Source organism: Palaemon carinicauda, chromosome 30 (assembly GCF_036898095.1).
Source record: "Palaemon carinicauda isolate YSFRI2023 chromosome 30, ASM3689809v2, whole genome shotgun sequence".
Taxonomy (NCBI): domain Eukaryota; kingdom Metazoa; phylum Arthropoda; class Malacostraca; order Decapoda; family Palaemonidae; genus Palaemon; species Palaemon carinicauda.
Window position 1 is genome coordinate 79,611,163 of NC_090754.1, and position 18,441 is coordinate 79,629,603.

Sequence of the window (18,441 nt, forward strand, 5' to 3'; positions counted from 1 at the left end):
TATATATATAGTTGGGTTCCTCTATGGAATGGCAATTTAAGTAAAAGTAAATGGTCAATCCTGCTATCATCTTTAATTGGTAGCTTTGGACATAACTTCTGTCATCTTCAGCCTATCTGCAATTGTTTTGTAAAATTAATAAAAATTATCATAAGTATATAACTAGGAAGATATACAGTACTTCCATGACCTGCACAACTAACTCTAAAATCAAACCAATCAAAGAACATGAAACCATATAAAAGACCTCATTACTAATATAACTTTTTAATCGAAGAACATGGAACTATATAAAAGACCCTATTACAGTACTAATATACCTAGTCATCCTCAGGGAATGACGACCACCCACCCAGACCAGCAGCCCACAGACAAGAAAATGAATTTAAGGGTCACTGGCAACTTAACAGGTAAGAGGTTACAGGTGACTGGTTTCAGTTCTGGTTCCATCAGAATAGATACTCACCAGAACGTCATCAGGGCAAGCCCACTCCACAGCATTAGCCTCCCCAATAAACAGCTTAAACTCACGGTCCTGGGCGGGGATCGATCTCTTGCCATGCGAATGCTAGGCAAACACGTTACCACTGTATTAGCGAGCCCTCATTTAGCTGGTTTTGTTTTAAAAATGTATAAAGACTCCAAGATTTTCAGTTGGCCGACACTACTATGTCTGTCAGTGATTCTGAAATTTTCCTTGGAAATGGTATGGCCAGATTTAAATGAATGTTCAAAAATGACTGAAATTGGTTTCTTACTTGAAGGTCTATTGGTTCATACCGATCTCCCCATGTGCTCCTACACTGAAGCTGTCTAACATGCTTCCAGTGTAGCACTCATTACCATGTGCACATTGATAATTGTAAATGACACCAGAACACAAGGGAGTAGGTAAACTCCCCTTATATTTAAAAGGTGAGCCAACTGAGAGCTTGTTTGTAAAAATAAGTTTTAAATCTATATGGAGATAACACTTCCCCACAACACTCATAACCTCTGTTCTCAGTCTCTACGAAACATAACCATAGTACGGAAAGGAAACATAATTTTTCCTTACTGACTGCTTGAATTGCTAATTTTTTTACTGTAAATTTTACCCAAGAGCTGCCGGACTTGATTATAATAGGGGGTTCAAAGGGAACCCATTGGTAATCAAGAATGACTTTAGAAAATTTTCTTCCTCGTGAAACCTCAGATAAGTTGAACATACTGTACATGGTAACATCTATATAACAGTGTTTTTAATGTATTAATTTTTTAGATTTTTAGTTGCAAACTTAAAAAGTGAGAGCTCAGTCCTGTAAACGTATTTTTCCGGAATACTTAAGTTTCAAAAGTATTATGTTTCCGAAAAATCAGACATCGAGAAAAGGCAAAGCATCATCCTGTTCACTTTCTTTTTTTAAATTTCATATTAAGATGCTTTGAATTTAAATAATCTAAAAAATGGTTAACAAGGTCTAAATTTTTAAAAAGTATCGTCCACATATCGACGGGCACAAAAAAGGCTTAAATACCACAGGACAATCACTGGGAACAAGGTTGTGCATCAGAAAGAGGAAGCTATGAGGATTGAAAACGAAGGTGAGGATTTCCCTTGGACTAGCTGGCTCCCTAAAGTGATGTTCGCAATGAACACTGTGACCTGTGAGACAACAAACACTTCTGCATACTAAGTTGTCTATGGAGAAGAGCCAAAAGGAAACATTCTTCCTGAAGCAATAACTGGTGTGGCAGGAGAAGAGATATTTCAACAGGATTCAGTTGATGACAACTACCAACTGTTGAGCCTCTACCTGAGGAAGTTCTTGTGGATGTGGCGGACCAACTACACCAGCTATCAAAGGAAAACCTGTCTGATGCAACATCCTCCTCTCAAGCTTCAACACCCTTCACTCAGGTACGATGTTTTCTCAGCAATCCTCCTCGTTCCAAACATGACATTTGCCGAACAACTCTTCGCAAACGTGTTCATAAGGAAACAAGAAAATGCTGAAAGGATGACAGGAAAGTATGAAAAGAAGCATGCCTTGAATATTATTGAATTTGATGTTGGTGACATTGTGACTGTGGCTATCCACAAATTTGACAGGACAACATGTGAGGGTAAAAGGCTTCCAGCTCAAGTGCACCCAGTTTGTGGGGATGCTGCTCAGTCATATGAATTAGCATCTCAGTTTGGCATCATAAATGGCAGATATTAAACTGGTGAAATTGCCCCTTACCATGGAAGTCTTCATACAGATACAAGTCAAAAAGTTTCCTGGAGAAATGCTGCTCGGATGTCTAACCCTACCCACAAGTTTATTTGCAAATGATGTACCTGTGCTGGAGTGTGCAACACAAAATTCTGCCCTTGTTTCCAAAGACAAAATTGCACAAACCATTGCCATGCAATCAAAAGATGTGCAAACAGTGAATCAACCTCAAGTCAGGTCAAATCCCACTAAACCGAAACTGATCAACCACCCACCCCTAGAAAGATGTTGGATCCAGATCTCCCCTTGCCACTGTAAAAGTGTACCTCACCCCCAGATCACCTAGACAAGCTAAAAGCTATGTACCAGTCAAAAGGCTTCTCTACCCACCCTTAAGAAAGGAGCCCACAGCATCTCTATAAGCCTGAACCTGGAGCAGATATTGCCTGCTCCTCAGTTAATCACAAGCTAAAAAGATCTTGCACTGCCATCTCAAGCAAAGCAGCCTTGAAGTAAAAAATCTAAACTGAAGCACATAATCAAGTACAGGTTGCAGGGTATGATATCTCTACAACCTTCATCAAGCCATCTCAATTCTTCGAGGGTGGCTGGCTGATCTCCACATTTCAGCTGCTAGTAAGCTGCTGAAGGACTCGGGCCCCTTATCTTGAAGGGTCACAAGACCCAACACTTCATCAGAACGAAAGTTTTGACATCCCAGTTTACGAATTCATACAGATCTTTAATGTGAATGGTAACCACAGTATAACTGTGTCAAATATTGACTGTAAAAATGGATCTGTAAACATTTATGGCACCATGCATCAAATACGGTACCCACTAATTAAACTAAAAATATCGTTGCAAAATACTTGCATACTGATAAAGAACACGTCACTGAACATTATAAATGTGGATCTCCAACTTAATGGTAGGAGTTGTGGTGTATGCTGTAGCTTTGTCATGTTTCTAACTTTCGAACAGGATCCTGTGGATGTCAAGTATGCATACCACTGCTACAAAAGCATTTATTGGACTATCTCACAACTCAGCAACTGTTAGAAGAGGTGCTTTATGAACTCTGTTGATATTGAACTGCACTGCACCTGTAGAGCAATGGATTTAGGCACCATATAAAACAATGTGACTCATGTGATAAATGGTATTATACTGCATGCATTAACCTAAAGTGAGTTTCTGGCAACTGGATATGTGATGTGGAAGGTGTTAGTTATCACACACCGAACAAAATGGATGCTTTGGTTCAACTTGTTTTTTTAATACTAAAATGTAACAAGTTGATTGTTTATTTCTAAGTATTTAAGTTGGCTGTGGAAAGTTGTTCAGTTTCAAGTCTAAATTTCTAGATTTTACAATATGTAAGAAAAGCATTCCAAATTGAGTAGATTGTGCATAATGTAAGTATTTTCTCATTTAACAGGCTATACTATTGAACCAAGGCATCGTTTTGGTTTTACCATAAATGTGATACAAAGTGCCTTCTATTGGAAAGTCATTATTATTATTAATGATTTCATTGATAAATATAAAAGGTGTCCTTGTTAGAATGATATTGTGTGAGAATTTAAGTTCACTTGAGTGTTGTGAGGAATGATCAGATAAAAAAAAAAATATTGGTTAATGGCCACTAATACACTAATCATTAGCAAAATCTCTCTTTTTTTTTTAATGGAATGCCCTGAAAAATTCTTAATTTCCTGAAAATTGTTCTCAAAGATGAAGTTATTCATATAGTTTCTTTCAAATTGGATATACAGTACTCATTGCTAGGATTCCGATGAATTAAACTGCAATGACCTAAGTTATTATGATGAAATATAGCATTACTTGGGTAGGATGTGATGAATGTCTGTGTTAAATATTAGTCTTGTGAGGCAAAGGAGGTCATGATTGTTTTCTTTAATCTTGAATTAAGTAGGGATTATATCATCTCCATTATGTTCCTTGCTCTGGACCCAAAAATATGGAATTTGTACTGAAATATTAATGTATCGTTATATAATGTCAGCCCAAGTGAGAAATTGGTGATCTTGCGGTTTTCCTGATCTGTAGTAGGAGTACCTTGGATTAGTCAATTCTTTCCTTGTGGTCAAGATATTTCTATGGCTAAAGTGATCTTGTTCTCATCTTCACATGCACTATGTTTTTAACTGTACAGTGAATAGTAAAAACTTCTATTATACAATTTGGAAGTTGCCAATTTAATAAAACCTTAATGATAAATATTCCATGTAAGTGTTGGCTTCTTACATGTGTGCTATCTAATATATCACATGAGCTTGGGCTGAAGATAAATAGAAGAAAGACAGAGATGATGAGAACAGAGTATGCAATGGAAGATGAAATATCATTGGAAGATGAAATATCATTGGGAGGGGAAAGGATTAACGAGGTAGAATCATTTAAGTATGATCTACAATACAGGGTCTTTAGAATTAGAGTTCAGTGAAAAGTTGAAAAAAAATCAAATCAGACAATGGCTAGGTTAAGTAAAATTTGGAAATCAAATTGCCTGAAATTACATATAAGAATCAGACAATATATCAGTTTAGTGAGATCGTTGTTACTCTACAGAAATGAGTCATGGCATTACAATGAAACAATCTCCAATAGATTTTGTAGATTTGGGAACAAAGCCGTCAAAAGGATATTGGGAGTTAAATGGCTGGACAGGATTAGAAATGAAACTATTAGAGAGATTACTCGAGCGCCATATGTGGATGAGATCATGATGAGGAGTATATGGAAATGGTTTGGGCATACTTTTTGCACTCACCAAAAGAGATTAGTTCACAAAATGTTCAGCTGGGCTCCACAAGGCACTAGAAGAGTTGGAAGACCCAGACTTATTTGGCTGAGGACTATGAAGCGCAAAGTAGATGATGAATGGAAAAGTATTGAATTAAAAGCTCAAAATAGAGACGAATGGCGAAATCTAACCGAGGCACCTTTGCATCAATAGTTGTAGGAGATGATGATGATGATGATGATGATGAATAAGATAATACGCCTAAGTAAGCGTATTACTAGAATCTGGTGTCAACCAACACGAAACAAAAATGATTCCAACTTGGTTGTGCAATGTAGGAATCTTCACACTGCACAGCATGATGTGAGAATATTCTGACACTGTGCAAATTTTAATATGGGTAGCAACATGAACAAACAAACCTTAAATTATACCAACGGTGTTACTCATTACAAAAAATCATTACACTAATCAACTCCTACTCTTGCTTGCTCTGCCTCTCTCATGCTCTGAAGGATTTGGCAAACCAAAATAATGTAAATGTTACAAAATAAAAGCATAAAATAGAATTATTTTTCACACTTCCTTCAACACTTGTGCCATGGATACTTTTTTCGTGGAGAATTGGGTGAAGGAGATACTTCTGACCTCGTGAGCTTGAATTGTCGATGGTCAGCTCATGAATTCTACAGAAACGGCATGGTCTCATACATGCGTTTCATGGTCTCACAGAGCATACATGCGTTTCATGGTCTCACAGAGCTAAAACGAGGTGGTGTTCTTAGTTATCGGCAGTTTTACCCTACCGGTACTGAGAAACAACATCTGGTGCTCTGATCTGAATTCTCTTGAGGTAGCCCAGTATCACTCTCACACAACAGAGAAGTAGATCATGCTAATCGCTAGTTGTGTCTTGGAAAGAGATAGAGAAGGAAACAAACTTTGGATTTTAAGATGGCAGGATTTTGGGTCTTAGCCACAAAATCAGAATGGCTTTCATCATTAGATATGTCAGGTGTTACTCTCTGGTAGTACAACACTGCTAGAAGCTCTTCATAAGAATGGACAATTCTGATGCAGAGGAAAGGTCCAAACACTTCAATATGAGAACCTATCTCAAAACTGAGCGATACCATATCACCACAGACACTGAGAGGAGCTTCCCCCAGTGAAGGCAGATGTGGAAAAAAGCAATCAATTGCAAAGAGTTTCTGACTGAAGTTTCCCTCTACTCCATCAATTGCAGAAGATGACCCAATTACCCTGGTAGACAGCTGCAGAGGATCTACAAAGATACCCAGCCATATCGTTACAATGTCTCGTGAATAGCATTTCGCTCAGATGTTGGACAGTGTCCACCTGTAAAGCTACAGGGAAACCACTGGGATGTGGTACAGTACCTCTACAAATGGGGCTGACAGAGAAGGTTGGTCTATTAGGTAAATTCAACCAGTACCTCGATGAGGAGTATCAGCATCTCTGGGAACCATTCAGCTTGTGGCGAATTGGGAGCCACAAGGGTCAGTCTGATGTTCGAGGTCGTCAACAGTTAGTTAACTTCTTGGCACATCAGGCAGAACAAACACACAGATTATCCACAGCTTGTCTCTGAGTGGGAGGTCTTAAACCAGCAAACACAGTACCTAAGGAAGCAAAAGGGAGGAAAGGCATATATGTCCAGGTTGTCAAAGAATGTTGGAAGGCATACTCCATCACTACTGGTGGGTCTTGGACTGGTAAAGAGAACACTGGAAGCTTCTTATTCAGCTGGTTGGTCGATGGGAAACCCAAATTTGCAAGAAGCCTTTCTGCCCTCATTGGACGTAGGGATTACTCTGCATCTATTACCTGTCCCTTCTAGCTAAGCAAGTCTGCTAATACATTTGTGTTGCCTGGAATGTACCTTTCTGACAGTTATTCTGCCTTGTCGAACGCCCAAGTGTGTGCCTGTTTCGAAAACTTGCATAGGGCTCTTCTTTGCATGTCTATGTAATCCCCTACGATTGTATTGTCACTTATCAATGCTAATGAGCGCCTTATCAAACTCTCTTGGAAAGTTTGTAGAGCTAAAAACACTGCTAGCATCTCCAACAGGTTGATGGGCAGGAACTTTTCTTCTTCAGACTAAAATCTCAAGGCAGTATAGTCACTAAGGTGTACATCATCTTTGGATGGGCCTATGAACAGCAACATCTCTGGAGGGGGGTTATTTAAGTGGAGCTCCCCTAGTATGGTTCTCACTGTATAGCACCAAATACGTTCATTCGTTCGGTTGATTGATTGCAATTTTATCCGGATGGGGACTTTTAGACAACACGCCCCTAACTTCTTATTTGACCAGAACTAGGTGTGCAGAGTCAGTGACTGCAAATAATTATCTAACTAAATTTATTAGAAATGAATTATCATATAAATAACCTTTAATATATATACTACTTGCCTTTTACCATTGACACATTGGTTTATTTTTCATTATACATTTTTTTTTTTATTTCTCAAAACCTAACATCGTTTTGCATTTATGAACAAATCCCAAGACCACATATGAAAGACTCAGGAGTCTGTAGGTAACATTTAAAGTTTGTTTTGCTGGTGATGTTTGCTTCATTTAATCAAACATTTAATCTGGCTTATTTAGATAGGGGCACTAGTAAGGCTAAATGATTCAATTAAGTTTAGTTTTTATAAACCAGTTAAGGAGCTAACTTACTATGAATGATCAAGAAGCATTGAATTGCAGAGATATGAACTAGGTTTAAAACAAATAGTAAAATCTGAAAGCGTAGTTTGGCTTTGACACGTGTCTGCCTGTTGTAACAGAAATCGAAGGCCTAGACCAAGGCCACTTTTGGTTGATGCAATTGTATTGATTTTGTATTGGCACCCAAGAGGCCATTATTATATAAAAGGCATCTCAATATATAAATTATAATGCCCAGGCACCCGTTAGTCATACACAGAAACAGCCAGCACTCGTGCGTTATCCAGTTCTGCTAGCTTGGTGGTGCTTTAGGCTTACCATAGTAAATGTGTTCCTTAGACAAATCATAAGAGTCTAAGGAGCTTATGCGCAGAGGCGCCTCTGATTTAGATATTCATCAAAAGACCTCTTATAACTGGCTACTTATCCCTTCAGCTGGTAGGATAATGATCACCAGCTACTGAGAGTAGATGTATTTCTAATTTGCTGTGCACGTTCGTCTCAGTGAATTTGACAAACTATCAGTAAATTTGACAAATGATCAAGCTGGCTGTTATGGCTGCCACAAATGTGGTTGGTGCTATTAGCAGTGGATAATAACAAAATACAGGATAAAAAGTTCTCTATCAGAAATCTTGTTCCTCATAGACAGACTATTATTCGATGTGAACATGGCTAGTGGCGTGAAGTGTTATGTGTGTCATAGCGATAATAATGAGAAGTGGATTGGCAGCTCATATTGTGAAAATTGGGCACACGCGAAGTGTGTTCATCTGAGTGGAGTGAAAAAAGATGAAGTCAATCAATTAAACTGGGGATGTGAGGAATGAGTTAGAGGTGCGCAAAAATACAAGCTCAGTGGAGGGGGGAATGCTGACACAGGAACTACTCAGTTGAGGTGGTCGCAGGTCATAAAGAATAGTGAGAAGAAGAAGAAGAGGAATTTGTTGCTGGTGAAGTCAACCGGTCGTACTAAGAAAGTGGCGGAAAAGAAGGAAGAAGTTTCTCAGGCATTAGAGGGAATAGGAATAAATGACACAAGGTTCACATAAAAGGGAGATATTGTCCTGAACTTTGAGAATGAATCTAAGAGGAAGGAAGCTGCCAGGAAACGGGATACTGTGGCTGACGTCAGGCCGAGCGTTGTGAGGAAGTTAAAGACCAAGATTACAGCTGCAATGTGATCAGTGAAAACATGACAATTGAGAATATGGTTGCAAAAAATGGCTTTTGGGATGGAGTTTCAGATGTGGAATCGAAGATACAAATTCTTCTCCACAGGAAAATATCCGGTGGTACGCGCCACTATGTTATTAAGCGTGACCCAGAGGTCAGGAAGCTCATAAGGATGAATGATGATAAAGTTCACTTGGATTGGGGCATCTATCACGTGCGAGACAGATACATGACAATGTCCTGTTGCCACTTTCAGCATTTTGGGCACACTCAACTAAGGTGTCCAGCCAAAGATAAAGGGGAGGAGCCTATTTGTCCCAAGTGTGCCTGTCATCATTACATGATGGACTGCAGGTCTACAGACAGAAAGTGTATTAATTGTATAAGATTTAAGAAAGGCTGATGTTGTACATGCAGCGTATGACAAATGTTGTTCAGTTCTCCCGAGTGAATTGGACAACGTTAAGAGCATCAAAGAAAACAGATACTGATGGCCATTGACTCAAGTATCTTGAAGGGTTGTTTCTTTTAAATAAGACTGGTGATATACATGACTTGATTAATAATGAATGTCTCGATATTCTTCCTTTGGTTGAGACAGGGTCAAATAGTTATGACATGGCAAAGATTAGGGATATGACGCCTGTCATGCATACATTTTTACACGTACCAAGGCAAGGATAGAAAGATGGAGGTGTTGGACTCTTCCTCTCTAATGTGATTAGTAAAGTATGGCTAGAAAAATCAGCATCAGGGAACACCTCTGAACACATGGAGGTTACTTGTGAGATTGGTGGCAGTAAATTTGTTTTCATAGTCGGATACAAACCATCAAATGTTAATGGCAATCTATTTCTCAATGACTGCAGATTGTACACTGAGACAGTAGATTTATTGAATAAAGCCTAATTATTATGGGGATTTTAATCTATGGGTGGACACTGAGTATCGTCATGCATGTAATTTTATTATTATAATGGACAGTCTCGGCTATGTGAACAAAGTGAATGGAGCGACATGTATTACAGGACACTTGCTGAACTTGATCTTTTGTAATACAGGGCAAGATCTTCTTCATAACGTTATGGCGGATGATGTATGCACTATTTCTCCTATTCACATGCTGGTCTATTTTGCCATACCTTTTGTAATAAAAAAAGATTTCAGGAAAAAGATTAATTTCAGAGTGAAGGAACGCTTTGATCACAATGTATTAATTGAAAAGCCCCTTTGGAGAGGGAGATGATTATTAGATGTGTCCATGGGAGAGGTGAGATGAAAAATTATGTAAACTGTCTGCCATCATTATATAATCAAGTACTATAAAACAGAATATGATAAGAGAATGTACAATGCATGAAAAAGAAATACTGGTTAAAGACCATGTCCCATGGTTCAATGCAGAGGTATTAAGAGCCAAAAGAAAGAAAAAGAATAAAAAAGCTATGGCGGAGACTATGAACTGACGAAGCCAGGAGTGAATACCAGAAAGCGAGGAAAGAAGAAAATCGACTTATATTGAAGAGAAAGCGTGAGTTCTATTCTAGAAAAGTGAAGGAAGCGAAAACAGATATAAATAAACTATATCATATACTGGACAATTTAACTCGTAACAAAAAGAAACCAAAGTTACCAGAGGACTTCCCAGATGAAGTGCTTGCGAATAACTTCTTAGGTTTTTTATAATAAGATAAAAACTGTAGTCGAGAGGTTCTCAGGAGAGGAAAGACAGTCACTACACGCAGATGTCAGGGTTCCCAAGTGTCGATTACTTGTACTTAGTTTCCGAAATATTGACTTGTCTGAGGCGAAGGAAATTATGAAGCGAGTGAAGTTAACTTATTGAGGGGTAGACCCATCGCCTGCTTCTGATACCATACATACTAATAAGATTGACGACCTTTTCCAATTATTCCGGACAATTATTAACTTGAGCTTCGAAAATAATGAGTTTTCTGACAGTGAAAAGTTGGCTATCATTAAACCCATTGTGAAGGGTACCGTTGACCCACAGAGTTTAAGTTAGTTTAGACCTGTGTTGATTCTGTCCTTCTTGTCAAAGGTGATTGAAAACATACTTCTGAAACAACTCTGGTGTCACCTAGATATGGTTGATTTTATATCAGACAAACAGTCTACATAAAGATAATTATACTCGACAGAAACAGCTTTATGTACAGTTGTAAATGATTTGCTTGTCTCGATGGACAAGGATAAATGACAAGAAGGACAGAATCAACACACGTCTAAACTAACTTAAACTCTGTGGGTCAACGGTACCCTTCTTATGATGCTGGACCTTAGTGCGGCTTTTAACAGAGTAGTACACAGTATACTTCTTGATGACTTGAAATCCATTGGTGTTGGGGGTACTGCATTAACCTATCTTGGCAGTTACTTGGAAGGTAGGAAGTACTGTGTTCAGATCAGGAAATCCTTTTCAAGAGTACAATCATTACAAATAGGAGTTCCACAGGGAAGTGTGATGGGGACTATTCTTTTTCGTATATATACTATTGGACTTTCAAAAATGCTAAAGAAACATAGTGTGAAATTTAAACTATTTACCGATAATACGCAAATGAATATGACCATAACTAATGCAGTGGATATTGAGAAGTTGGATCTTGTCATGTCTGATATATCAAACTGGATGAATCAGAAGCAATTGAAATTGAACGCAAATAAAACAGTGTCTAATAAATGGGAAAAAGACTGGTCTAAGGAGATTAAATGTGCCGACTCTGAGTATGTGATGTTGATCTGGGGTGAAAAAGGAAACGAAGGACCTAGGGGTATTACTTGACAAAAATCTCTCTTTAGAAGCTCAAATCAACAGTGTGAGTAGAGTCTCAAGTTATCACTTGAGAAACATAGCCTTTGTCAGAAAATACTTGGATGATGACACTGTGAAGATGCTTCTCCATTATTATACCATTACTTACTTTTACTTTTACGGGTTTATTTCTCGCCCTCCATCAGACACTAAAGGTCTGTTCAGGCGGGCCTTGGTGTGTGAAAAAATAATTTCTTTCCAGTTAGTATTTTGCTCTGTATCGTTATCAGTTATTTCGCTAGCATTTGTATTCAGGCTTAATAGTTTTCAGGTCACTATTATAACACTTTCTAAAAAAATAAGTCTTCAGGTTTTTCTTGAAAGCTGCCACATTATTGCTATTCTTGACATCGAGTGGAAGGTCGGTAAAGAGTCTCGGTGCAGCATAGCTGAACGTTCTTCCTCCTATTGCATGATTCACACTAATTTCGAATAGTCTATGTGGGTCATCAGCATGTCTAACTCTTACAGAGGTGCTGGTAGCTTCAGGGTAGGGGACCAAGCAATCACGAAGATATTTAGGCTTATCACTTGTAAGTGCTTTGTGAGTCAACAAGCAAATTTTAAATTCAATCCTAGCCTTAACAGGTAACCAATGTAGATCGATCAATGCATGCGTTATTCTCTCCCTTAGTTTAATGCCTTTTATCAGTCTAGCCGCCCAGTTTTGCACATTTTGAAGCTTTCTTAGTAGTGTATTGGGCAATTTGTAGTACAGAGAATTGCAATAATCAAGCCTTGATATTACATGACTCATCACTAAAATTTTTGTACTGCCCTCTGTTAAATATTTTCTAATAAACGCTATATTTCTCAGGTGATAGTTACACACTTTCACTGTGTTCACAATTTGGTCCCTCATTGACAAATTATAATTTATCAGTACACTCAAATTTTTATAACAGGCATAATCCCAACATCAGCATCATCCAATTTTTATACTTTGAATTAACTGGTAATTCTTCAAAGCCACCTTTGTGCCAAAAAACATACATTCTGTTTTATCATCATTTAATTTGAGCTTTTTCCTCTGCATCCATGTTTTTATTTCAGTCATTATCTCATCAATTTTCTTCTCTGTATCTTGTGTTGTTGAAATTGAGAGGTAAAACTGAGTATCATCTGCATATAGTTTAAAGCCCACTTTTTGTTTTTTCAAGATGTGTGATAGCTCGATAGTATATATGTTAAACAAGATAGGGCCCAGAACACTACCCTGTGGTACACCCTTCATAAGAATTCTCTCATTGGATCGGTTTCCAGAAACTTCTACAATAGTCTTCCTGTTCACTAAGTAACTTCGCAAAAATTTCAGTGCTTCCTCAGTCACTCCAATAGACTTTAAGTCGTCAAGTAAGTACTCGTGCACAACAGTGTCAAAAGCAGCACTAAGATCTAACATAATCAAAATTCCACACTTTCCCTCATCAAGAAGACCTATCATATCATTCATTATTGAGCATAAGGTAGTTTCTGTAGAATGATTAGCTCTGTAGGCCGATTGATTTTCCGGGAATACCTCTAACTCGTCAATATGCGCCCATAATTGCTCACTTATGACTTTTTCAATAAGCTTTGACATGTAGGATAAATTTGAAATGGGCCTATATGAATTTAGCTCGTTTACATCACCTTTTCCTTTGTAAATTGGTTTGATCAACACAGTTTTTTCACAGCTAGGAAAACAGGATTGTGATATACTTAGGTTAATTATGTTCAGGTAAATATTATATACAACTTGCTTGTTTGGAGCTTCACTTATTGAACTGTTTGGGAAAGGGTCGTTTCCACAATATGTATTCTTCATCTCTCTCATAACCTTTAATAAGTCGCACATATTTATTTCCTTAAACTTTATTAACTTCTTTCCCTCCTTCACTGGCATAGCTGACTGTCCTTCCAAGTGATTTTGGGGGAAACCTCTATAGATCTTATAAATTTTTTCATTGAAGAATATAGCAAATCTCTCTGCACAAACATTGTCAGGCAAGATATATTTTTTCTTTAATCCCATCAAATCATCAAGGTTTTTGTGAAAGTCCTTCATGTTATTGGTTTTCTTACATTCGCCGTTGTAGAATTTTCTCTTTGTTTTTTCTAACAGGATGTTATAGTCATTTCTGGCCTTATTATATAGATTTCTGGCTTGTGAGGATTTGGCTCTTTTCCATCTACCTTCCATCTTACGTCAGTGTCTTTTTGCCTTTAATAGCTCACTATTATACCATCTAACATTTTCACGTACAACTATTTGTTTGTCCTTTATGGGACACATGGTATCGTACATTTTTCCAAAATTGTCGTTGTATTTCTTGGTATAACACCCAACACATTCTCTGTCTACCATATGTTCACATTGTGTGTTTTCACAAGACATTTGCGCTACACTAGCTTCAATAAAATTCTCAGCATCAAAATTTCCCCGTTCCCTATATGTGATCCATTTTTTCAATACTCTGGTGCAATTTATATTAACATCAAAAGTGATGAGTTTATGTGTTTTTGAGATCTCAAAGTCTGGTTCCACTTCAAGGTTTTTTTATTAGGTCTGAGTCTTTTCCACATATGACCAAGTCAAGTGTATGACCACCTACTGACGTTGATACCGAAACACTGTTTATTAAATTAAACATCTCAAATACTTCCTTGAGTTCTTTAGTCTTATAAGCATTTTCCTCATCTACCCAATAATTAAAGTCACCACCAATTAATGTATTTTTAATATCGTCCACCACACCCACAAGAATACTAAATTCTTCAATGAATTTCCTCATATTACTCCCTGGTGGTCTATATAATGATATTATATTCAATACCTTATTGTTTCTTGTCAGTTTTAAACAGATATATTCAAACGTTTCAAATACTATTTCATTCATGATAGAAACCCTAGAAAGGTTTTCGACACAAAGACACCCACTCCTCCTCTAGTTTTGTCCTTTCTTGGTACGTGGTAGAAATCGTGAGTACACGGAGTCATCTCCTGAATCTTTGAGTTATCACTAATATTTCCCTGCAACCAAGTTTCCGTTAATAAGCATAAATCTAATTCCTTTTCGTTAATAAGATTTCTAATCTTTATGGTTTTATTCCCCACCGATTGAATATTTATCAGACCACACTTAACCAATGGGCTAGACTCCATGATCAGTTCTATTTTTTATCCTGGTAAGCTCCTCCTTGTATACTTTAGTTATTATCATATGTCTTATGATTCGTATCATTGTAATTCCTCACTGTGCAGTTATGACACTTTAACGTGTTTACAGTACAATCCGTGGTTCGATGATCCTGGCTACACTTGGCACATACCTGAGTCTTGCTACAATTTTCGGCAGTATGACCAAATTCCTGGCATTTATAACACTGAAATACATTGTAGGAATCATAAATTTTGCAGCATCCTCCAAGCGTGGTATATACTCTATCATCCCTTTTACGGAAGACTTTCCTGATAGTTGGACTACACTTTATAATGACATGTAATTTACCGCTTTGTCTTGATTTAAACTTCCTGATCAATTTAAAGTCCTCTTCATTTTTACATATATCATTCAACAATTCATTCTTCTCCATTATACTGGCAATTATATCATCTTCATTTTCATCAATATTGCAGACCTTGATCTTCGGTTTAAGTAGATCCTTTTTATCTACTTCTACCTTAATGTCATTCTTGACCTCTTCTAAGTCATTTTTAGCCTTTTCTAACCCAGCTTTATCCGCAAAATTAACTACCAAGTGGCCTTGTTTAGAGGTTTTGACCTGTTCGACATTCATGGTTATCTTCTTCATGATAGTTTTCTTGATCTCTGAAGCCTTCGTATTTTCCTCCGTAGATATCATAACCAAAGTGTTTCTTGATTTCAACTTGCTTGCATATGTGGTCTTGGTCACATTCTCTTGTTCGTATTCCATAAGTTTCTCTTTCAGCTCAACAATTTCTTGACGCATATCAGTGTATTGAGCATTTATCATATCCATAAAACCAGACATCTGTTGTTATACATTTACCTTCATCTCATCTATGTTGATGCTTAGTCTCATCATGTCCTCCCATGATTGCCTGGCCCATGAACCATTGGAATTTGCAGTCTCGACACATCTTGGACATTTATAAATGATGTTCCTGGTTTGTAAAAGATTACTTGTACCATCCCTTAAATTAGAGCAAGCTTCTTCATCATGGTACCATCTTCGGCATTCATCGCATTGTATCCCCTCAGCGACATAGGACTCACAGTGCCCACACATGCCATGATTGCCTCCATCATCACATTCTTCATTAGCTGCTGCCATTATATTTTCCTCTTTTCCTTGGAGTACTGTGTCGATTTCAGTCACAAATAGATCGAAATCATTCACGGGATTAAGTTTTTCTTTTCGTTTTCTAGAGAAGGACATATTGAGTCATAGTACACTGGACTACAGTAACTCTCTATATTTTGGTTTACCCAACTATCAACTGAGGAAATTACAAAACATTTTCAATAGAGTGGCGAGACTCATAACAGGCATATCATCTCGTGAAAGGATAACCCCAGCAATTATTGCCCTGCATTGGTTGCCTATCAAGGCGAGGATAGTGTATAAAATAAGCCTTTTGACTTTTCGTGCAAAAAGAAATAGGAAACAGATCATAGGTACCTAAGATCAAAGGACAACGATCAAATTTTTATTATTAATATTATCATTATTATTACAAGCTAAGCTACAACCCTAGTTTTAAACGCATGATGCTATAAGCCTAAGGGCTCCAACAGCGAAATGAAGAAACTACAAGAGAAGTAATGCAAAATTAAGATAAAATATTTTAAGAACAGTAACAACATTAATATAGATCTTTCAGGTATTAAATATAAAAAAAAAATTTAAAAAGTAAGAGAAAGAGATGGTCTCGATGCAATTACAATTCCTTCCATGAACCAACATTCCAATAAACTTGATGTACTTCCAGATGCTTGGGGGTAACTTTGTGATCATCTGGAATGACGTGACTTTCGTCAAACTGGTAACCAACCTTCGCAATGTGGTGACACCATACCACCCCCATCGCAAGTGATGTAATAAACTATTGTTACTGCTACAGTCAATACATAAAAAGAATAAGGAGGCGAATTTGTGTGCTTGAGGGCGCACTCAAGCACAATTTTCTATATTGCTTCTCTTCTTTTTTTTTAATTTTTTGTAGTTTATATGTGGAAAATTTATTTTAATGTTATTGTGCTTAAACTACTCTTGTAGTATATTTCTTTTCCTCACTGGGCTATTTTCCTTGTTGGAGCTCTTAGGCTTATAGCATCCTGCTTTTCATAATAGGGTTGTACCTTAGCAAATAATAATAATAATAATAATCATTTGAAATACAAGAGAACACTGCAGGATACATTGCATACATCCTCAAAATACACAGAGACATATGTATGGTGCATTTACTTAAGAACTTAACAAATTCATTTGTTTTTCTTTATAGCTTAAATCTCCAAACTTTTAATGCAGAGAGCATCAAATTTGTCTCCATGCTGATGCAACTGAATTGCGACAATTATATTCCTCTAATTGTTTATCCTTTTGCATGGGTTTAATATCAACTACAAATATGAGTAATTCAAAGTTAATATCCAGGTGTTCTCGATGAGGGTCAGTATAATACTACCGCTCATTTGCGGTAATGGATTACCAACACAAAGTGGGAAAATAATTACCACATATGAAGACTTGTCAGTCGACTGTCACTGTGGTGCTGCTAATGAAAATAACGCTATGTTGGTGTGAAAGCTTAATTAGATTGATCAATCGAGTGTTATGCACTGTTAGTGGAGACAGTTTATTGCATAGAGCAAGACAGTCTAATGTACATTGGAGGTAATATTACTTATTTAGTGGTAGACTAAATAGAGCCAGACAAAGAGGCAAGCTTGTCTGGGTTACTAAACTATCTATCAAATCATTATACTTACAAAAATTTTATATAGAGGTTTATAGGGTCTACTAATGTAGACCGCAGTAAAAAGTGGATTACAGACTCATTGAGTTGCTCCCCTCCACGGAAATCTTTAGTAAAAGGCGAAAGATTTATGCGTTTTGAAGGGAAGCCAGAGCTACCAAACCACTCACGTCTCATCATTCTCCTTTCTCTGACTGCTGAATGCTACGAGAAAGAGTTTAATGAAAGAAGGACATACGTCGCAATGCTATTTATCCGTTTTCTATTTTTTTTTTACATACAAATTATCATAAACCTTTGGTCATAGAAAACGTTTGATAATAGATGAATAACAAACTTATTTATTTATGTTGACCTATATCAAATTATCAAAAAGGATAATTTGGTTCTGGTTCTGAGGTCATTGATCTACTGATAGAGTGGGGTGATGTCAATATCTCAAACGAATTACAGAGTAAAGTGATTTTATGTTATATATTCTTTTTTAAAAAGAAATTTTTAAGATTTTAGAATAAAATGAAATATCACTATTTTGTAAACTGTAGTACAAAAATTAAAAGGTATGCCGATAAAAAAAACAGGATTAATCAGGATAAGCAAGGGTCAAGAACGTTTATTATTATTATTATTATTATTACTTACTAAGCTACAACCCTAGTTGGAAAAGCAGTATGCTATAAGCCCAGGGGCTCCAACAGGGAAAATAGCTCAGTGCGGAAAGGAAAAAAGGAAAATAAAATATTCTAAGAAGAGTAACAACAATAAATATCTCCTATATAAACTATAAAAACTTTAACAAAACAAGAGGAAGAG

At 37.0% G+C, this 18,441-nt stretch overlaps 1 non-coding gene across 1 annotated transcript; it reads right to left on the bottom strand.

The window, feature by feature from the left end:
• Positions 1–17,665: 17,665 nt before the first annotated feature.
• Positions 17,666–17,785, bottom strand: LOC137623909 (U5 spliceosomal RNA). Its single transcript, XR_011040670.1, has one exon. It is a non-coding gene; the product is annotated as a U5 spliceosomal RNA (small nuclear RNA).
• Positions 17,786–18,441: the final 656 nt, after the last annotated feature.